The sequence below is a fragment of the Camelus bactrianus genome, chromosome 16 (genome assembly GCF_048773025.1).
Source record: "Camelus bactrianus isolate YW-2024 breed Bactrian camel chromosome 16, ASM4877302v1, whole genome shotgun sequence".
NCBI classification, from domain to species: domain Eukaryota; kingdom Metazoa; phylum Chordata; class Mammalia; order Artiodactyla; family Camelidae; genus Camelus; species Camelus bactrianus.
This window is the reverse complement of record NC_133554.1, coordinates 14,095,677-14,118,551: the sequence shown is the minus strand read 5'-3', so window position 1 is coordinate 14,118,551 and position 22,875 is coordinate 14,095,677. Positions and strand designations below refer to the sequence as shown.

Genomic DNA, 22,875 nt, shown 5'->3' with positions numbered 1-22,875 from the left:
ATTTATCCCTTCCTACCCTCTTCCCCCCTGGTAACCATATTTGTTTCTTTTCTTTTTTTGACCATTTTTGTATACTTTATTTGCAGCTTGTTTTAAAAAATTGAAGTATAGTCAATTACAACGTGTCAATCTCTGGTGTCCCAGTCATGCTTATACACACATATATTCATTGTAAATGTTTTTTCCATTAAAGGTTATTACAAGATACTGAACATAGTTTCCTGTGCTATACATAGAAACTTCTTTTAAAAATCTGTTTTTATATATAGTGGCTAACATTTGTAAATCTCAAACTCCCAAATTTATCACTTCCCACCCCTTTTCCCCAGTAACCATAAGATTGTTTCCTAAGCCCGTGAGTCTGTTTCTGTTTTGTACATGAGTTCATAGTGTCCTTTTTTTTTTTTTTAAGATTTCACATATGAGTGATATCGTATGGTATTTTTCTTTCTCTTTCTGGCTTACTTCACTTAGAATAATGATCTCTAGGTCCATCCATGTTGCTGCAAATGACATTATTTTATTCCTTTTTATGGCAGAGTAGTATTCCATTGTATAAATATACCATAGCTTCTTTGTCCAGTCATCTGTCAGTGGACATCTAGGTTATTTCCATGTCTTGGCTATTGTAAATAGTGCTGCTGTGAACATTGGGTTGTATGTATCTTTTTGAATTAAGGTTCCCTCTGGATATATGCCCAGGAGGGAGATTGCTGGATCATATGGTGAGTCTATTTTTAGTCTTTTGAGAAATCTCCATACTGTTTTCCATAATGGCTGCACTAAACTACATTCCCACCAGCAGTGGAGGAGGGTTCCCTTTTCTCCACACCCTCTCCAGCATTTATCATTTGTGGATTTCTGAATGATGGCCATTTTGACTGGTGTGAGGTGATACCCAATTGTAGTTTTGATTTGCATTTCTCTGATAATTAGTGACACTGAGCATTTTTTCATGTGCCTATTGGCCATTTGTATGTCTTCATTGGAGAACTGCTTGTTTAGATCCTCTGCCTATTTTTGGAATGGGTTTTTTTTTTGTTGTTGTTAGTAAGTTGTATGAGCTTTTTATATATTCTGGAAATTAAGCCCTTGTCAGTCACATCATTTGCAAATATTTTTTTCCATTCTGTAGGTTGTTGTTTTGTTTTGCTTATGGTTTCCTTTGCTGTGCAAAAGCTTGTAAGTTTAATTAGGTTCCATTTATTTATTTTTGCTCTTATTTCTATTACCTGGGTAGACTGCCCTAGGAGAACATTTTTGAGATACATGTCAGATAATGTTTTGCCTATGTTTTCTTCTAGATTTATTGTGTCTTGTCTTTAAATCTTTAATCCATTTTGAGTTTATTTTTGTGTAGGGAGTGAGGGAGTGTTCTAGCTCCATTGATTTACATGCTGCTATCCAGTTTTCCCAATACCAGTTGTTGAAGAGACTGTCTGTTCTCCATTGCCTCCTTTGTTGAAGATTAATTGGCCATAGTTTTGTGGATTTATTTCTGGGTTCTCTATTCTGTTCCATTGATCAATATGTCTGTTTTTATGCCAATACCGTGCTGTTTTGATTACTGTAGCTCTCTAGGTTTGTCTGAAGTCTGGGAGGGTTATTTCTCCAGCTTCATTCTTTTTCTTCAATATTGCTTTGGCAATATTCTGGATCTTTTGTGATTCCGTATAAATTTTAGGATCGTTTGTTCTAATCTGTGAAAAATGTCCTGGGTAATTTCACAGGAATCTCATTAAATCTGTACATTGTCTTGGACAGTATGGCCATTTTAACGATATTGATTCTTTAAATCCAAGAGCATGGGATATCTTTCCATTTCTTTAAGTCATCTTTCATTTCCTTAATCAGTGTTTTGTAGTTCTCCACATAATACGTCTTTCACTTCCTTGGTGAGACTTAGTCCTAAGTATTTTATTGTTTTGGGTGCAATTTTAAAAGGGATTGTTTCTTTACTTCTTTTCCTGCTAATTCATTGTTAGTGTAAAGAATATTTATTTATTTTTACCAGAGGTACTGGATATTGAACCCAAGACCTTGTGCATGCTAAGCACGCACTCTGCCACTGAGTTATTCCCTCCCCTTCTATTGGAAGGTTTTTGATTCAGTTTTATTGCTAGCTTTAAGTCTGTTCATATTTTCTGTTTCTTCATGATTCAGTTTTTGTGGATTGTGTGTTTCTAAGAATTAATCCAGTTTATCTAGGTTGTCCAATTTGGTGGCATAGAATTGTTCATAATCTTCTTTTATAATCCTTCTCTTATTTCTGTAAAATATGTAGCAATGTCTCACTTTCTTTTGAGGCTTTAGTAATTTGAGTCTGCATCCCCGCCCCCCTGCCTTTTTTTCCCATTGGTCAGTCTAGCTAAAGGTTTGTCATTTTGATCTTTTCAAAGAACCAACTTTTGGTTTTGTTGATTTTCTCTATTGTTTTCTATTCTTTATTTCATTTATCTCCTCTGTAACAGCTTCCATAGAAAGGTCAGTACCTATGATGATGAATCAGCTAGTTTATTGGTATTAGCCCATTTCTCTTCATTGCATACTATGTCTTTGAGAAGATACCAGGTCCCAGGCCTTTCTGCATCTTTATGTAGTCAGATTGGCGACATGTACACTAATGGTTTTTATCTTAACTTTGTTTAAAAGCAACTTATATTTCTAAGTAATTTTTACTTTCTGATGCTCTGTGATACCGTGTATCAGTTCATTTTCAAAAGTTATTTTTGCTAGCACTGCTGATGATTTTTACTATAAATACATTTTTTGTGGATATTCACCTTATAACAATAAAAAACATTAAAAATGACAATTGTAATATGGTTTCATAATAAAAATATTTTTTCTAAATATGTAAAAATTTAAGTAAACTTTTAAAAGCATTGGTTTTATTATAATGGACATTACATACTTAAATGTTACTTTGAAATAGAATTTTCATGTCATATCTGTATGGGTCTAAAAAAAATCCACAATATATGGCTTCTTGGAGGGGTTTTTTTTCTGTGTAGAAGGTGATTACTATACTAAAAATTTATTTATCATGAGACATGAGATTAAAGGCATGAGAAATTTTGAAAATTTGGTGTGTAATATGGGTAGCAGTTACTTCTCACAATTGAAAGAAATGTTTAAATGAGCCAGCTGTTCTAAAGAATCAATATTCTGTCACAGAGGAGAAAAGTTTTCTTTATTAATTCATAATTTTTAGATCGTTCCTACTATCTAATTACTCATTTTGATTCCTGGTACATTTTTTTCAAAATCTTGAAGTGTTGAAAATTCAGAAGCCTCCTGATTATTTTTCCTTTATTAAAAACATTTTTTTCCCTATCTCAAATTGATCTTCCGTTCTGCTTTCATAAACAAACTTTTTGTTTGGGATACAATTCATGTACCATGTAATACATCCTTTTAAAGTACAGAATTAAGTTTTTTTTAGTGTATTTATAAAGTTGTACAACCATCACCACTATCTAATTCCAAAACATTTTCTTCACACCCAAAAGAAACCTCTTATCCATTACCAGTCACTATCCCATTCCTACCTCCTTTAACCCCTGGTAGCCACTAACCTGCTTTCTGTTGCTATGGATTTTCCTTTCCTGGGCAGTTCTTATAAATGGAATCATACAATATGTGGCCTTTTGTGTGTGGCTTCTTCACTTAGCATAATGTTTTTAAGGTTCATTTGTCTCGTAAGATGAATCAATACTTTATTACTTTTTATGGATGAATGGCATTCCTTTTACTTTCAGTCTATTTGTACCTTTGAATTTAAAATGTGTCTTTTGTAGATAGCATATTGGTTGGATCACTAAAAAAAAAAAAATCTATTCTGCCAATCTTCTCTCTTACTGGGAGACTGCCCTTTGTTATGGGGAATGCTTTGAGTGTATTTAAAAATGGTTATTTTTTTTCCTTCCCCTCGCTAGAAACAGGAGGGTTTTTCTTGACTCTTTACTGTGAGAACCTCGGGTGTGGGTGGGGAGGTGGTCCTGGAGGTAATATCTGTAAAAATATGGGGGATCCCTAGGAAGGTGGCCCCTACGAGTTTCTCACTTTTATACTAGTATATACTGTGCCTTCAGCAGTTTGTCAAAATTATCATTTAGGCGTTTCTACCAATTTATGGTTTTAGTGGCTTTTGCTCCCAATAAGTAGTTCTGGACTGTGATTCTCTTTATTCACTGTCTCTCCAGATTTCAGCTAGCAGTTTGTCTTATGGCTTCAGTTCTCTGATGTGTTCAAGCCATTGATTTTCTGTTCAGCTTTTTTCTTGGTGTAAGATGGGCGTGATGACTTTCAAGTTCTTTATATATCGGAGCTGAAAATGGAAGTCCTTATTTTATCTTTAAAAATGTATCTTCAACTGAGCTTCAGAATGTAGATAAAATTTACTTAAAAGATCAAACCAACACATTATAATAGTCTTTTGTCAGTGCTATTGTCAACTGTTAAACAGCACAGTGACTACAGTTATTAAATGCATCATGTCATCTTTTTTCATTTTAGAGGGATTTGTCACTGAAATACAGAAGACATGAGAGCTTACATTAGAATTTATTTCAAGGGGAAATTTGGGACCTACAAATTTAAATTTTCAGACCACACATTGCAGTGGTAAACAGTTTTTCCCTGTATGTCTAGATAATTACAATTCATGGTTTACTTAAACTTTATACTGTTTCACTGAAAGAAATGAAATGAATTTCGTTTTGTTACAAATTGCAGTATTTATTTAAGGACAAAAGTGAGAAAGCTGTTGTTCTAGACTCCCCCTTCCCCCCCATATTTCTTTCAGAGCCTTCTAAAGTTACTAAATATCATAATAGTTTCATGAAGAATACCATTCCTCCACTAAGATAAATTTGATTTTGACTCTCTATTGTCATTTAACTAGTGGCACCACTGCTTTAGAACTCTCTGAGAGATCATTTTTATGGGTAGAAGAGTTTTTTAACTCTTTTTATGGATAGAAATGTTTCCATTAAATCATTTTGAAAAGAGACTCTCTGGTGCCAAAGTAGCAACTTGGATCTTTTTATTTGTACATTGCAGGCTCTGATTTTCTTTTACATCTTTATGAGTAAAAACCATTTTGCCTGAGGGAACATTTTACGTTCTCCACTGAATGTCAAAGAATAAAATGCAAATGCTTCCGTTCAGTCTCTAGTTATAATTTTTAGAAGTATTGTTTAATATTTAACTTGTGTGTTGAGAAATTTGCAACACTACTAGTTTAACGTTTCTCATTTTAAAACTATATTGCAGTTAACTTAAAGGAGAAACCAAAATTTGCCCTTTAAAACATTTTTCTTTTTCTTATGTAGAAACGTGAAATTTCTATAGATTATGGATCTGCCTTATTTTAAGTGATCAACCTAGCCTTTAACAGGAACGTTTTTCCCCACAGCGTTAAGTAAAAGGAATCTTCACAGTATTGATGTCTGTGGGATTGTGGTGGGGAGGTTGTATGTACATCTCTGAGAGATGAGGTGTAGTTCTTAAGAAATTCTCCTCTTTTTTTGTTAAACAGTATTCATTCATTTGTTTATTCCTTCATTAATGTATTCATTTGACAAATATTTGTTGGGCACATACTATATTCTGGGTAGACAGTTCAAATTACTTGGCCAAGATCACATTTTTAATTAGTGAAAGTACTTGCCTTAGAACTCTTAATTTTCTACTTGAATACTGTCTTCCTAGTAGCATTCTAGAGTTTGAAATATGAAATATGGTTGATTGGATGAGTAACAATATGCACATGTACACAAATGCCTATGTTTTGATGTATTTTAGCAGTTATATTTGCTTTGCACATTCAGCTTTGTTTGTGAGCTAAGCTGTTATCCTTAGGAAGGTAGATGTAAGAGCTACTCTGGAGGAGTAGGCTGAAAAGCTGCTTTAATGAGTGAGTGATCAAATATTTTGAAAAACAGTGGAGTAATTGGAAAGTCACTATTTTAATCACCAATTTTTTGTTTTGTTTGTTTTGTATGCGTGTGTATAATCATTTATACCGTTTGTCTGTAAATAACATGCATACATTTATGCTACATCTGGCTACAAAAAAGCTTTTTAAAAATATATTGGTTGTAATTTTTTAAGTGAGAAATCTAGGAAGAATAAGATCAGGGAAGTTAAGATTAAACTATAGTCAAGGATGGCCGTGTAACCAAGTTGGGCAAGGATCAAGTAATAAATCTAGAAGCTGAATTCAGTCTAACTGCTTGTGCATCCCTCACTCCCTAGCATTGATTCTAAACTGTATTTTCCATGGATGAAAGCATAGATATAGAAAGCACTTTTTGGGAAATAACAGGCAAATTGGTTACATTCAACTTATGATTAATTCACTACACATTTCTATATTAAAGCAATTTATTTGAACTTGATATGGGCTGGACAAACTTGGAGGCTCCAGGCATTCATCTTGGTTACAATCTTTACTGTCCATCTATAGCTAATCTTTGTAATAGAGACCAATGGAGTTTTACTTTTTGGCTGACAGTTTCAGATTGGCAGCTTTTGAATTTAAATGATTCGGTTGTTGTCAGGTGGGAAATTACCTTGATGCAACGGTAACCTCCAAATACACTAATCAGGCAGACTATCCAGAGGTAATAGGATAGAGAAGCTGACAGGCAAATTAAGATGCTTGAATCACGTAGTTTATTTAAATAAACTTAAAACACACACTTGGAAGCAAAGGGAAAGAGCTGAGGGTAAGTTAACACATTTAAGATAGGGTACAGCTAAATGGAAGGACCACATTACCTAAATCCCAGGTTGTGCAGTATTCAACAGCTTTCATTCTCTGCCACATTAGCATTCCTTCCTTACAGTACAGTTACAGAGACTAGAAATGAGTTTGAGCAACGTGGCCCAGTAGATGGAAAGTGCTCAAGGCTAATGACACACACTTTATTAAAGAAAAGCAGGGGCAAGTGTACTTGGCTAGAGCTGTGGCCCACCACTTAGCCCGGGGAGCAATTGTGACTTTTATTTGCCTTTCTTGGGAAGAGGATACATGGGACCAGGATGGGTGTCAACAATGATGGCTGCATTAAGATTTCATGAGTATGTTTTTTATTGCCTCAGATATAGTTAGTATATCTTGACTATTTGGTGGTTCGTGTATATATAGCGTATCTTGAATATTGACTGTCTACTTGATCCATCCATTCCTTTCCATCCATGTTCATACCTACGTACTATACTTTATGTACAGTAGCCATCTCAGATTAGCTTCTTTCACTTAGTAATATGCATCTAAGTTTCCTCCATGTCTTTTCATGGCTTGATGGCTCATTTCTTTTTAGCGCTGAATACTGTTCCATTGTATGGATGTACTATAGGTTGTTTATCCATTTACCTACTGAAGGTTTTGGTAATTATGAATAAAGCTTCTGTAAACATCCATGTGTAGGTTTTGTGTGGATTTTCAGTTCATTTGAGTAAATATCCAGGAGCTTAATTGCTGGATCACATGGTAAGTTTATGTTTAGTTTTATAGGAAGCTGCCAAATTATCTTTCAAAGTGTCTGTACTGTTTTGTATTCCCATCACATCTTTGTTGTTGTCAGTGTTTTGGATTAAGTGTGTAGTGGTACCTTGTTTTGATTTGCAGTTCCCTGTGATGACATAAGATGTGGAGAATCATTTCGTATGCTTACTGGCCATCTGTATGTCTTCTTTGGTGAGGTGACTATTCAAGTCTTTGGCTCCATTTTCAGTCAGGTTTGTTTTCTTACTGTTCAATTCCAGGAGTTTTTAAAAATATATTTTGGGTAATAGTTCTTTATCAGATGTGTCCTTTGCCCAGGTGTATGTTTTCTCCCAGTCTGTGGCTTGTCTTCTCGTTCACGTATTGTGTTATACTATATCTACTGTCAGCCTTAGTTTGGTCCTCATCTCTAAATTAAATTATTGTTAAGTGGCCTTTCTCCCTTCATTCTTTCTCTCACCAATTTTTCCTCCATACTGATCAGGTTACTCTCCTGTTTAACTCTCACTAAACCAGGAAAAATAGTCATAGCCATTTGTCATTTTCCTTTTTTATATTTTTAAGTCATTTTAGGAATAATTTATAAAAGTAAGAATAGAGATAGTAAAAAATAACAACATTATTAGAAACTTTAAAAAGTTTAGACATAACAAAAACCCTTTGTATCAAATAAATTTTGGTGTACTAATATAAAAAAATCAAAGAGTAATGTCACATGTCTTTAGCAACAATGAGATGGGAAGAGATGGTCAATGTTGTTGTCACAAAATATTGTGTGATGGAGTCTTTCCTGCTGAACTGAATGAGAATACCATGTTTTTTGCTTGTCCTTAGATATATATTAATTACATCAATTCTCGAATTTGGGAACTTTTGTCTAGGATATTATTATCTAAAGATTCATTCAAATCTGAGAACTACACCACCCAATTTCACCATTGTTACTAGAATTGGAGTGTTGCTCTGTTCCTTTTCTTTTGTATTCTTATTCATCTAATAATTATGACACACCCTCATTTGTTAATTTCCTTTTCTTTGCTATTATGAGCATAAAATGAAAAATTTTCAGTTCTCAACACTTCAGTGAAAGCTAAAAACAGATTACAAATATGGTGTCTTCAGTTTTCTTTTCTACTTTCTAGAAAGATAATACAATACTTTGAACAATACTATAAGAAAAAAATGGTGGTTTATTATTCCATCATTCTCCTGTTTTCTTATTTTAGCTTTTCTTAGCATTATTAGGGATCGTTTGATGAGTAATAATAGATAATTTTGAAATTATTTGTAGGGTATTGAAATAGTTGAATGTTTCACAATGTAGAAAAAGTAATGTCAGTAAGATCCGATATTTCTTAGAATTATAGAAGAGTGCAGTTAATCCATGTGGTAATTGCAAGATACAGTATGTTTTATTTGGTTTTGTTGAAGTTAAATTTTCTCCTTTTTTGGAAAAAAAGTCATGAAGTATCTTTACAAGTGGTTAGAAATATTGAAAAAAAATAGGGTCCATTGGACCCTAACGGTATACCAAGTGTTAAAAACTTTAGTAATTCCCAGTTTTCCGAAATATAGAGCTTAAAACCTTCTGTATTTCCTAGAAGCCTTGGTTAGCCTTACGCCTTATGGCCCCTAGCATTCCCTCATCCTACATACACCTATTTATAAGGTATATTGTATTGCTATGAGTGCCTTGAGCGGCCACGTATTTTCATTCCTACGTAGATACGGTAGGCAGAATTCCATAATGGCCCCCCACGATTCCTAACTCCCGGTGTACACACTCCTTCCCTCATTTATTCAATCAAATACTAATCTATGTACTGCTGTGGACGGATTTTACAAATGAAATCGGTTGACCTTAAAATAGGGAGATTATTTAGCTTGCTCTGATCTAATCACATGGGCCCTTTAAAAGCAGAGCGTTTTCTTAAGCTCTTTGCAGAAGAGAAAGCCAGAAAGGAATAATATCTAGCTGACCTGGAGAAAAGCAGATATCTGTGCTGTGAACTGATTGGTGGGAGGTGGGGCACATGATAAGGAACCCTTGAGCAGAGAGCAGTCCTAGCCAACGACTAGCAGAAAAATGGGAGCAGTTGTCCTACAGCCAGTAGGAAATAAATTCTGCCAACAACCAGTGACCTTGGAAGAGAACCCCAAGTCCCAGATGACAGCTGCAACCCCAGCAGGCACCTTCATTTCAGCTCAGTAAGACTCTGAGCAGAGCATCCAGTTTTGCTTTGCCTGGACTTCTGACCTATAGAAACTGAGATAATAAAATGAATGCTGTTTTATGCTGCAGCATGGAGGATATTATGCTAAGTGAAATTAGCCAGTCACAGAAAGACGAACATTGTATGATTCCATTTGTATGAGAGATCTAGAGTAGTCAAATTCATAGAGACAGAAAGTAGAAGGGTAGTTGCCAGGGGCTGGGGGAAGAGGGGAGTGAGCTGTTTAATGGGTATAGTTTTAGTTTCGCAAGATGAATAGAGTTTTGGAGATTGGTTGTACAATAATGTGAATGTACTTAACGTTATTGAGCTATACACTTATGTGTATTTTACCACAATTTAAAAAATTATTTTTAAAAGTGGGTCTTGTTTTAAGTCACTAGGTTTGTGGGTAATTTGTTATGTAGCAATAGTGTTTCATAGTGTTGTGTCTGCTCAAAATCCACTCTATTTTATTATCCAGGAATTTTATACTCTCTGTCCAGCTCAAAAGTTTATTCTATTAAACCATCCTTGACCCTGAGGCAAAGTTAGTCACTCTTTCCTCTGCCTAGCCAGATACATCTACAATAGCACTTACCACATTGTATTTTAAGCGTTTTTCTCTTAGGTCTTCTCCACTGGATTGTGAAGTGGTGTTTTTTCCAAAGCATTTCACCTTCCAGTTTATAGCAGTAGGTTTACAGCAGCTTCAGGTTGGCAATACCTGAAAGTAGTAACTTTTAGCAAAATTGTGGTGGTTATTTCTATTCATTTTCTTTTCTCAACCTAGATTCTACCTTAGATTTCTAATAGTGCAGGTGTACTGATCTCATTTAGTTTAATTATTATCCTTTTTACAGAGGGATAGAAAGAGTTGTGCCCCCCCCACCTTTAAACTATCATTAACCTACTCAGGTAAGATATGAAACATGTAAATAAATTTGTGTGAATAAAATTTATTCTTTCAGATTTCAGATGACATTTACTAAGCTAATACTTCTTGACTAGTAGTAAAACTGGTCAAATACATACATTTTAACCAAATGGTTACTTCAGACATTGATAAACCAACTATGATCAGTCAACAGAAATACAGAATTCATGTTTTAAAGAGTTAAGAATTTGTCCCATGCATAATAGCTGTTGGGTTCTTATTATTTTCTTTTCAAGAGATTTCAACAAAGTCGGTGAAGAAATGTATGAGTTATTTCTAAAATTCAGTTTTATTTGAAAAGTTTTACATTTGTAAGTATTGTGTATTTTTATTAAAATGTATGCGTAAGTGGCTCTGTAAATAAGCACATCAGTATCGGTAGTGCAGCTCTAGATTTTCATCGTCCTCATTCTTTCAACAAATTTATAAGAGGGAATACTCCTTGTCAGAGACTATATAGGACCTTTCATTTCTACATAGACAGCCAGCAGCTGCGAGGGACCTCGCTTTCACTTCAGGACAGCATTCTTCGTACTGTTCTTCCTAGTGTGTTACTGACTGTGTGTATATTCATTGACAGTTTGATCCTGAGCTTTCCCCCGGCCTCTTGAGGTGAAGGTGTGAAGTCAGCTATCACCAGATAGCTAGAGCATAGGAAGCTATTTCAATAGAAGTTAATGTTTTGATTTTCTCATATTTTACTGTTGAATACAGCAAGAATTAAGGATATACCCATTTTTGCTGTAATTTAAAGTATAATAAAGAAACTACTACTTATTTTTAATTTTTATTACGATTTAAAAGGAACTGTATGTTATTCCTAACATATGTCACCTATAGGATACATACCAACTGAGTATAAGAAAGTAGACATTTCTTAAATATTAGTACTTCATGAAATGAATGTGAAGAATCATCTTTAGATGGAAAAATATGACGGGTTTTACCTATGAAATAAATTATGTGAAAAAGATTACAAAAGATGGTAGTCAGTTTAGGCAGGCCTATTAAAAGCATTAAGACTTGAGTACCGGCTGTTAAAGTGAGTAAATGGCGATATTATAAAATTAAACACATGCCAAAAAACATTTTCCAGAGGACTGGGATTGTAACAATACCATTAATGAGGGCAAAGAGGTCTTAATGCAATTTGCACTTTCTAAAGTTTCAAAAAGAGGCTTTGAGTTAGTGCGTTATTAATGTACTGAACATCTGGAACTGTGTAAAAGCTATGGACATTGAGCAAGTGCAGGATTTCCCCACTAGGTTGCATTCTGACTTACTGCCTCCCTGGTGAGATACTGGTTTTAAGAAGTTTGAAAAAGTAAAATGACAATATCCAGATAAGGCATAAACATTCCAAAGTGTCTTTTAATTTGTGAGATCTGGCTCAAAAAAAAAAAAAAAGTTTCTAAAGTTACCAAATCCAAGTGATGTGAACGTCAGTTAGTAGCTTATATCCACTGTATCATCTGTATCACTGTGTGTAGGCTAGTCTCTGTGTATGTGAATAGTATTTGTTGTTTATGAGCTAAGTAAACTGTTTCATAACAGAGATAGTTTTTCATATATGTAAGTCTTAAAACCTGAGCGATGGTTGTGTCAGTGTTCTTTCCTCTAAGTTATTTGATGATTAAGTACCTAGTGGGGAGACTTAAAATTTAAAAGTCAGTTGAGGTATCTGAGTTTAGTTGTTTGTATTTGTATGAGTTTTCTGGTAAGGGGGAAGTAATTAAGATGTACAATATGAGTGTCACCTGCAGTGAGAATGGAAAAGCTGTAGACCTAATTTTTTTTTTTTACTTAAAACTGAAAACTTGCCACAGACCATTTTCACCAAAATAATCAGTATGTTTTTGCTGCTGAGTTGCATTCCATTTGCATGTTGCCCTTGTATAATCCTGAACAGAAGACCTTTAAGGTATTTTTTAAAACCTTCACTGACAAGTTAAAGATAAACACATTGTGTCCTATGGAAATGTTGTCTCATAGTTATCAAATTCCCCCACCCCATTTTTTTCTTTTGTTTTTGTTTTGTTTTTTCAGTGTTCCTTGTACCTCCTTACCTGAACTGAAATCTAGGTGTACCCAGAGGGCATGTCATTTCCTTATCAGCCCTTTCATGTTGTGACTGGTTTTTTCTCTGGAGTACCTCAGGTTTGGTATCCTATTTACTTTCCATTGCTCTTTCTAATTTTGCTTTCTCCATTTTTTTCTGAAGGAAGGAAGGGAAGCAGGCAGGAAGGGAAAAAAAGAAGCAAGGAAGGAAGGAAGGAAAGAGAGAAAATCATCAAGAAAAACTCATCTCTGAGCTCATGTCTTTTAATCATGTCATCCTTTCCCCTTCACCTTTATTGACATCTTTCAAATCACGTGAATACTCTTTTATTAATGATTTTGGCACTGACTTTACAGGTTTTTTAATTTTTTCCCTTCTTACCCCCACCCCCAACCTTCCGTTCTTTTTTAAGATTTTATTTTATTATATTGTTTTCATTAATGGAGATACTGGGGATTGAACCCAGGACCTCATGCATGGTAAGCATGTGCTCTACCACTGAGCTGTACCCACTCTCCACTCCCTGACCTTCTGTTCTTTTGAACCTTCTTTTTAAAATTCATTTATTAAATTCATTCAACAAATATTTATTGCATACTTTCTACATGTCAGGTTCTGTTCTAGGTACTGGACAATTAGCAGTGAGCAAAACAAAAATCATTGTCCTTATGGAGATTATATTCCAGGGGTGAGAGAAAATAAACCAGACACATAGAAAGACAGTAACATAGTAGACGGTGTCATGGACTGAATGTTTGTGTCCTTCCCAAATTCAAGTGTTGAAGCCCTAACCTGCAGTGTGGCTGTATTTGGAAATGGGGTCTCTAAGGAAGTAATTAAGAGTAAATGAGATCATAAGGGTAGAGCCCTGATCTGGTAGCATTAGTGTCCCTATAAAAAGAGGTGCCAGAAATCTTTCTCTTTCCCCTACACCGTGTGAGCACAGAGGAAAAGCAAGGTGGCCGTCTGCAAGCCTGGAAGAGAGTCTCACTAGGAGACTCTGGGGGGCTTGTTAGAGAAGGTGACATTGAGCAAACCCTAAAAGGAAGTGGGGAAGCAAACCGCTCTGATCTAAGGGAAGAATGTTCAGACAGAGAGAACCCTGTGGTAGAAGAGTGCCTGGTTTGTTTGATCCACAGTAAGGCTACTCTAGCTGGAGCAGAGGAGTGGTCAGGTGAGTATAACAGAGCATGACATCAGAGAAGTAGCTGGGGTACAATCGAGCCTCAGTAAGGATCCGGATTTTATTCTGAATGCAATAGGAAGCCATTGGAGGCTTTAGACTTAATTTTAAAAGGACTGTGCTGGCTGCTAGATGGAAAATGGACTGTAGAGAGCCTAAGGAGAAGCAAAGTGACTGTGTAAGAGTCTACTGTAGGAACTCACATGAGAGATGGTGGTGGCTTGGACCACTGTGGTAGCAGTATTTGGAGTCTAGACATCATTTGAAAGTAGTGCCGGCAGAATTTGCTGATGGATTGGATGTGCAGTACGATAGAAAGAGAGGGAATAAGATTTTCTTGCTGGGCTTTTTAAAAAAAATTTGTACTCTACTGCTGGTCAATCTCATCTATGTTCATTCTTTTAGTAACATCTGTTGTCTTGGATTCTCAATTTATAATTCAATTGTGACCTCTAAGTACTACATTCAAAAGGAAAAACAGCTCTTTGTGTCTCCCCTACTCTCAGTAATCTACTACAGCACAGTTTCTGACACCTGATGTGTGGGTTTCAGTACATCAAGCATTCTGCGACACCAGCACGATGTCCTTCGGTTTAACTCAATTATGACAATATCTACCTAGAGCATGGCATCGGATACCAGAGGTTAAGGGCTCCATCCCACAAGACTGCCCCCACGTCGCACACCAGTTTCATCTGTCCAGGTTGTTACCTGTGTATCTGATTGACTGGCTATAAATTGGAGGCTCCCACAACCCCTTCCTCAAGTTCAATTAATTTGCTAGAGAGGTTTACAGAACTCAGAGAAACGCTGACTTACATTTACCAGTTATTATAAAGGATATTATAAAAGATACAAATGAACAGCCACGTGAAGTATATGGAGTGAGGTCTGGAAGGGACCCAAGCACAGGAGCTTCTGTCCTCATAGAACTGGGGTATACCAACCCTCTGACATGTGGATGCATTCACTAACCCAGAAGCTCTCTGGACTCCCATTCTTTTTGGTTTTCATGTAGGCTTCATTACATAGGCATGATTGGTTAAAGCATTGGCCATTGGCAGGTGACTCAACCTCTAGCCCCTGTCCTCTCCCTGGAGGTCAGAGATGTACTGAAAGTGTGTGTGTGTGGATGTGTGTGTGTCTGTCTATCTGTCTCTGTGTGTTTAAGCTTCCCTACACCAACAAGCAATTCTTGGACACCGGCAGGATAGTCAAGAATTCAACTCAATTCTGACACTAGCTACCCAGAGACAGAATGAGATTCCACAGGTAAAGGGCCCCATTCCACAAGCCCACCCTCCATTTCAGACACCAGTCACAACCCCACGTTGTTACCTGTACTTCTGACAGATTGGCTGTACACCAGAGGTTTCCATGACCCATTCCTCGGATTCGATTAATTTGCTAGAACAGCTCACAGAACTCAGGAAAACTTGTTTACTCACTCCAACTTATTATAAAAGGATCTTAAAGGATACTAATCAGAAACCAGATAGAGAGATAGTAGGGCAGGGTCCCTAACAACAGAAGGGGTGGAACTGAAAGCTTCATCCCTCTGATCACATGGTTGGCCCCACTGACAACTAGCTCCTATCCTTAGGTGCTTTCCAAAAGTCACCTCATTAACATAAGACATCTTTATTACAACACTTAGGAAATTCCAAAAGTTAGGGAACCTGTGAGCCAGGAGCAGTGGATGAAGACAAAATATGTATGAGCAATATATTTGATTATCTGAATAACGAAATATATATTTTTCTTATAAATCACAATATCACAGTTCCGCTGGCAACCAGCCACCATCCTTAGATTACCTGTGGGCGGGCCAAGAGTCACCTGATTGACATGCACTCAGGTGTGGTTGAAAGGGGCTTGCTGTGAATAAATCATTTCACCTTTGCGACTCTGGAGCTGTTTCAGGAACTGAGAGCAAATGATTCCCCCTATAGCTCTTATTGCTCAGGAAATCCCAGAAGTTTTAGAAGCTCTGTACAATAGAAACAGGGACAAAGATCAAATATATATAAATATCACTACACCCATATATTCCATTGCTAGATCAACATATCAATATGAGTATTTCAAAGGTGTCAAAATTACAATCTTTCCTCCTTTTCCAGTGTTGCTTTTATGAGTGAATGGTACCACAGTTTATATTTGGACTAATTAGATAACTAGGGGGCATCTACGAATCTTTTTCTCCCTTTCCTATCATATTCAATCTAATATCACACATTGTTCATTTTAAGTTTTAAATATTTTTATAATCTGTTTACTTTTCTTTTTCTACAGTATAATTTCAAAAAGGTGAAATCATGACTCACATTAAATATAGAGTGAACACCTGTCAAAGAATTTATTCAATATATTGATTAATGAGGGAATGAGTATGATATTAAAGCAAATTCAGGGAGCATTTAAGGAGCTTTGTACTTATAGACAACTTAATAAAGGAATAGAATATAAGATCACAGGCCTGAATACAAATCTGGTTAATGTACTCTGTCGATAAACTGTAACCTTTGGGGTTATCTTTCCTCTTGGACAGAAATCATTTGCATTTCTACTGGACAAAAATATATGTTAATACATGTATGTATACACATAACTGGGACATTGTGCTGTATGCCAGAAATTAACACATTGTAATTGACTGTACTTCAATTTAAAAAAAAAGTAATTTCAATAAGTCTGGCTCTTAATCAACAGTATACAGTGAGTTCAATAAAGTACATTTCACTGTTCAATCCTTGGATGGATCTTTGCCTTCATATGAAATTGACAGGTTATGCTGTTTTATTTTGTTTTTTCACTTTACTCTCAGGTTTTGTATAATTTTTTTAACATATTCTAATTCAAGCTACATCTATCTCTGGATTATTGTATTACTAACCTAAATGTACCCAGTCTAACTCCTCCTCTAACTCATCCACATTAATACCAGAGTAATGTTGTTCAGTCTTTATGTTTTTAATTGTGAAATATAACGTGCAAATAAGTGTATAAAACTAATATATGCACATTTTAAATATAAAATAATGAACACAAAAGACCCATCACTCAGCTTAAGAAGTAGAACGTTACTTGTGTATTAGAGGTCTGTATGTGCCCCTTCACAGTCATGTTCTCCCATCTGTAGAGATATTAGTTTTGCTTGTTTTTTTAAAAATAGTATATATGTATATGTAATTATATATTATATACTCTTAAATAATATATTGTTTCTGAACTTTATATAAATGAAATCATTTGTGTGTTGTTTATCTATGGCTTGCTTTTTTAACCTAGTATCTATAGATTTGTATTTATCCTTGTTGATACATTTGTTACTAGTTTTTTTATGCATGTGAGGGTGTGTTTATATTTTTTCCATTTATAAAATGGTGGTAAAATATATATAACATGAAACTTGCCATTTAATCATTTTTAATTGTACAATTCAGTGTCTTTAAGTACATTTGCAGCATTGTACAACCATCACTATTACCCATTTCCAAAACATCTTCATCATCCTAATCAGAAACTCTGTATTCATTGAATAATAACTCCTCATTCTCTCCTCCCCTCAGATCCTGACAACTTACATCCTCTTTGAATTTGTCTATTCTGGGCACCTCATAAAAATGGAATCATACCATATTTATCCTTTTGTGTCTGGCTTATTTCATTTACCATAATGTTTTCAGGATCATCCACATTGTGCCATGTTATCAGAATTTCATTTTTTATGGCTGAATATTATTTCATTGGATGTATTTACTACTTTATCTCTTCATTGTTGATAGATGCTTGAGTTGTTTCCACCTTCTGGCTATTGTGAGTAAGGCTGCTATGAACATTGATATACAACTGTCTGAATCCTTGCCTTTGGTTCTTTTGATGGTACACCTAGGAGGGGAATTGCTATATCATATGGTAATTTTATGTTTATAATTTTTGGAGGAACAGCCAAACTGTTTTCCATAGTGGCTGTACCATTTTACATTTCACTAGCAATGTACGAGTATTCCAATTTCTCCACATCCTTGCCAACACTTATTTTCTGCTTTTTTGATGTAGCCATCCTAATGGGTGTCAGGTGGTATCTCACTGTAGTTTTGATTTGCATGTTCCTAATAATTAATGAAGTTGTGCATCTTTTCATGTGCCTATCGGTCATTTCTGTCTCTTCTTTGGAGAAATGCCTATTCAAAGTCCTCTGCCCATTTTTTAATTGGATTATTTGTTTTTGAGTTGTAGGAATTCTTTATACATTCTGGATATTAATCTCTTACCAGGTAAATGACTTGCAAATATTTTTTCCCATTCTGTGGCTTACCTCTTCACTTTCTTGATAGTGTGTTTTGACACATGAAAGTTTTTTCTTAAATTTTGATAAAGTTTAATTCTTCTATGCTTTTCTTTTTTTGTTTTGTTTTCTTGGGGTGTGGTTTGTGGTTTCTTTTTTAAGAGGAAAAAGGAAATCTTGAAATGAATTTGACTGCAGAAGCTTATGTTTCTGCAGCCATAGTAGATATTAATAATTCAATAAAATATTACAGTAATTACTATACTTTGTAAAATCACAACAGTACACTTTAGTGCAACTCCCACCAACCTCCCTGCAACTGCCATTAATAAATAAACACAGTTCCTTATATTAAATTTATTGTTTAAAAGCTAAATATTTTATCAGCACTAATATTATATATATTTTTTTGCTTTGGGATTTAAAACTTTTTTAAAATAATTTTTTATTGAAGCTTAGTTGATTTACAATGTTAGTTTCAGGTGTACAGCAGAGTGATTCAATAATACATATACATACGTATATATTTTTCTTTTCAGATTCTTTTCCATTATGTTATTACAAGAAATTGAATATAGTTCCCTGTGCTACACAGTAGGTCCTTGTTGTTCATCTATTTTATGTATAGTAACATGTGTCTGTTAATCCCCAACCCCTAATTTATCCTTCCCCGCCCTTTCCCATTTGGGAACCATAGTTTGTTTTCTATGTCCATGAGTCTGTTTTTGGTTTGTAAATAGAATTTGTATCTTTTTTTTTTTAGATTCCACGTATAAGTGATATCATATGATACTTGTTTTTCTCAGACTTACTTCACTTAATATTATAATTTCTAGGTCCATCCATGTTGCTGCAAATGGCATTATTTCATTCTTTTTTATGGCTGAGCAATATTCCTTTGTTTATATATACCACATCTTTATCCAGTCATGTATCAGTGGACATTTTGCTTGTTTCCATGTCTTGGCTATCGTAAATAGTGCTCCTGTGAACCCTGGGGTGCGTGTGTCTTTTCGAATTATAGTTTTCTCCAGATACATGCCTAGGAGTGGGATTGCTGAATCATATGGTAAGTCTATTTTTAGTTTTTTAAGGAACCCTCCATACTGTCCTCCATAGTGGCTTCACTGATTTACATTCCCACTGTAGGAGGGTTCCTTTTTCTCCACACCCTCTCCAGCATTTATTATTTGTGAATGTTTTAGTGATGGCCATTCTCATTGGTGTGAGGTGACACCTCATTGTAATTTTGATTTGCATTTCTCTAATAACAATACTGAGCATCTTTTCATGTGCCTATTGGCCATCTGAATGTCTTTTCTTTGTTGCCTGTGCTTTTGGTTTCGTATGCAAGAAATCATTGCCAAAACCAATGTCCTGAATATTTTGCTCTATGTTTTTTTCAAATAGTTTAATAGTTCAGGTCTTACACTTAAGTTTTTGATAATTTTGAGTTAATTTATATATAGTAGGTAAGGTTTAACTTTTTTTTTTTAATATGTTCTATCCAGTTTTCCCAGCATCATTTGTTGAAAAGATTCCTTTTCCTCATCGAATGGTCTTGGCACCCTGATTGAAAATCAGGTGACCATATATGCAAGGGCTTATTTCTGGGCTCCCTATTCTATTCCATTAGTCTATATGTCTGTCCTTATGCCAGTAGAACACTGATTGCTGTATATTTGTAGTAAGTTTTGAAATTAAGAAAAGTGAGTCCTCCAACTTTGTTCTTTTTCTTTCAAGATTGTTTTGGCTATTTGGGATCCCTTTTGATTCCATATGAATTTTAATACGAGTTTTTCTTAGGGAACCCTCCTACACTGCTGGTGAGAATGTAGTTTGATGCAGCTATTATGGAAAACAATATAGAGATTCCTCAGAAAAACTTAAAATAGACTTACCCTATGATTGAGCAATCCCACTCCTGGGCATATATTTGGAGGGAACTCTAATTCAAAAAGATTCATGCACCCCAGTGTTCACACAGCACTGTTTACAATAGCCAAGACATGGAAGCAACCTAAATGACCATTTACAGATGACTGGATAAAGATGCTGTGGTATATTTATGGAATACTACTCAGCAATAAAATAATGCTGTTTATAGCAACGTGGATGGGCCTGAGATCGGCATTCTAAGTGAAGTAAGCCCGAAAGAGAAAGAAAAATACCATATGATATCACTTATATGTGGAACCTGAAAAAGAAAAAGAGAAAAAAAGAGACCCCTAATACACACACATACAAAAGAAACAGACTTGCAGACATTGTAAACAATCTATGGTTACTGGGGAAAGGGGATGGGAAGAGATAAATTTGGAAGTTTGAGATTTGCGAATGTTAACCACTATATATAAAAATAGATAAAAAACAAATTTCTTCTGTATAGCACAGGGAAACATATTCAATATCTTGTAATAACCTTTAATGAAAAAGAATATGAAAATGAAAATATGTATATATATATATATATATATATATATATATGCATGACAGGGACATTATGCTGTGCACCAGAAATTGACACATTGTAACTGACTCTACTTCAATTAAAAAAAGATAAATTTTTCTTGTTCTGCAAAAAAAAAAAAAAAGATTTTGTTAAGGATTGACTGAATCTGTAAATTGATTAAGTTATTATTGTCACATTAATAATGTTAAATGTTCCAGTACATGAACATTGGATGTCTGTCCATTTATTTATGTTTCTTTCATTTCTTTCATCAGTTTTTTAGTTTTCAGTGTACAAATATTTCACCCCTTGGTTAAAATTATTCCTAAATATTCTATTCTTTGTGATGATATTGTGAATGGAATTGTATTCTTAGAAATTTCCTTTTATGGTTGTTCATTGTTAGTATATAGAAATGAGCCAATTTTTGCATACTGATTTTGTATACTGCAACTTTACTGATTTCATTTATTAGCTCTAACAAATGTTTTTGGTTTGTGACGTGTATGTGTGTTTGGTGGGGATTAGGTTTTTCTAGATTTAAGACCATGTCATCTGTGAACAGATAGTTTTACTTCTTCTTTTCCAATTTGGATACCTTTTATTTCTTTTTCATGCCTAATTGCTCTGTTTAATTGAAGTGGCACAATTGGGGCATCTTTGTTCCTGATTTTAGGAGAAAAGCTTTCAGCTGTTTATCACAGAGTATAATATTAGAAGTGGGCTTTTCATATATGACCTTTAGTATGTTTAGAAAGCTTCCTTCCCTTCCTAGTTTGACTGTTTTTATCATGAAAAGGTATTGAATTTTGTCAAATGATTTTTTGCATCAATTAAGATGTTCATGTATTTTTTTCCTTCATTCTATTAATGTTGTGTATTACACTGATGGATTTTCATATGTTGAACAACTCTTGCATTCCAGGAGGAAATCCCAATTGGTCATGATGTATAATACTTTTGGTATGTTGCTGCATTTTGTTTGCTAGTATATGTTGAGGATTTTTGCATCAATATTTATAAAGAATAGTAGTCTGTAGTTTCTTGGACTTCAGTGTTTTTATCTGCCTTTGGTATCAGGGCAATGCTGGCCTCTAGAATGAGTTAGGAAATGTTCTCTCTTCATCAGTTTTTTGGTTCAGTGTGAAAAGGATTGATATTAATTCTTTTTAATATTAGATGGAATTCATCAGTGAAGCCATCTGGTCTAGGGCTTTTCTTTGCTGAAAGGTTTTTGATTACTGATTTAATCTCTACTTGTGTAAGTCAATTCATATTTTCTGTTCATAATTCAGTGTTCTAAGAATTTTATTTTTAAAAATTTATTATGTTAAAATTTTTTATACAATTTATAAAGATTACACTCCATTTACAGTTACTTAAAATATTAGCTGCAGTCCCCGACGATTCAGTTTTTGTATGTTGTGTGTTTCTAGGAATTTATTCATTACATACCAGTTTGGTGCAGTTATTCATAGTATGGAAATCTTTTTTATTTTTGTAAAATTTCTACTTTCTTGTGTAGTTTAAATAATTTGAAGCTGCTTTTTTTTTTTTTCCTTAGTCAGGTTAGCTAAAGATTTGTCAATTTTGTTGATCTTCAAAAAACACACTTTCATTTCTCTGTTTTGTTCTATTCTCTATTTCATTTATTTATACTCTGGTGAATTTTTCAACTCAATTATCATATTCTTTAGCTCCAAAATTTGTTTGGTTCTTTTTTATATTTTCTATCTCTTTTTTGAAATTCTCATTTTGTTCATGTATCATTTTCCTGAGCTTGTTGAGAATCTTTATGATGGTTATTTTGAATTCTTTGTCAGGTAATTCATATGCCTCCATTTCTATATGGTTGGTTCCTGGAGTTTATTTTGTTCCTTTGATTGGGCCATTTTCCCTAGTTTCTTTGTGTTTCATGTAACTTTGTGTTTGTATCTACCCATCTGAAAAAATAGCCACTTCTCTCAGTCTTTTATGGACTGGCTCTGTACAGGGAAATATCTTCACCATTCAGCTCAGCTACAGATTCTGGCGGCCTCTCAAACTTTTTCTGTGGGTGTGCCTTCTCTTGACTTGTGTGTGTAAGTTCCTAATTAGAAGGATTTTCCAGTTTCTGTTTTTCAAGAGCTCATAAGTTTTCCTTCCCTCTGGTTTTGGTTAGCAGTACTACAAGTTCTCTGGAGCTGCTGCAAGCCACCCAGCTCTCTTTTGCTCTCAGCAGCCT

At 34.7% G+C, this 22,875-nt stretch overlaps 1 protein-coding gene and 1 non-coding gene across 2 annotated transcripts in view; one reads left to right on the top strand and one right to left on the bottom strand.

Annotated features, from left to right (window-relative positions):
• The window catches only part of BRIP1 (BRCA1 interacting DNA helicase 1), a 132,908-nt gene that overhangs the window by 64,985 nt on the left and 45,048 nt on the right, over positions 1–22,875 (top strand).
• TRNAG-ACC (transfer RNA glycine (anticodon ACC)) lies at positions 13,167–13,243 on the bottom strand. Its single transcript has one exon. It is a non-coding gene; the product is annotated as a tRNA-Gly (tRNA).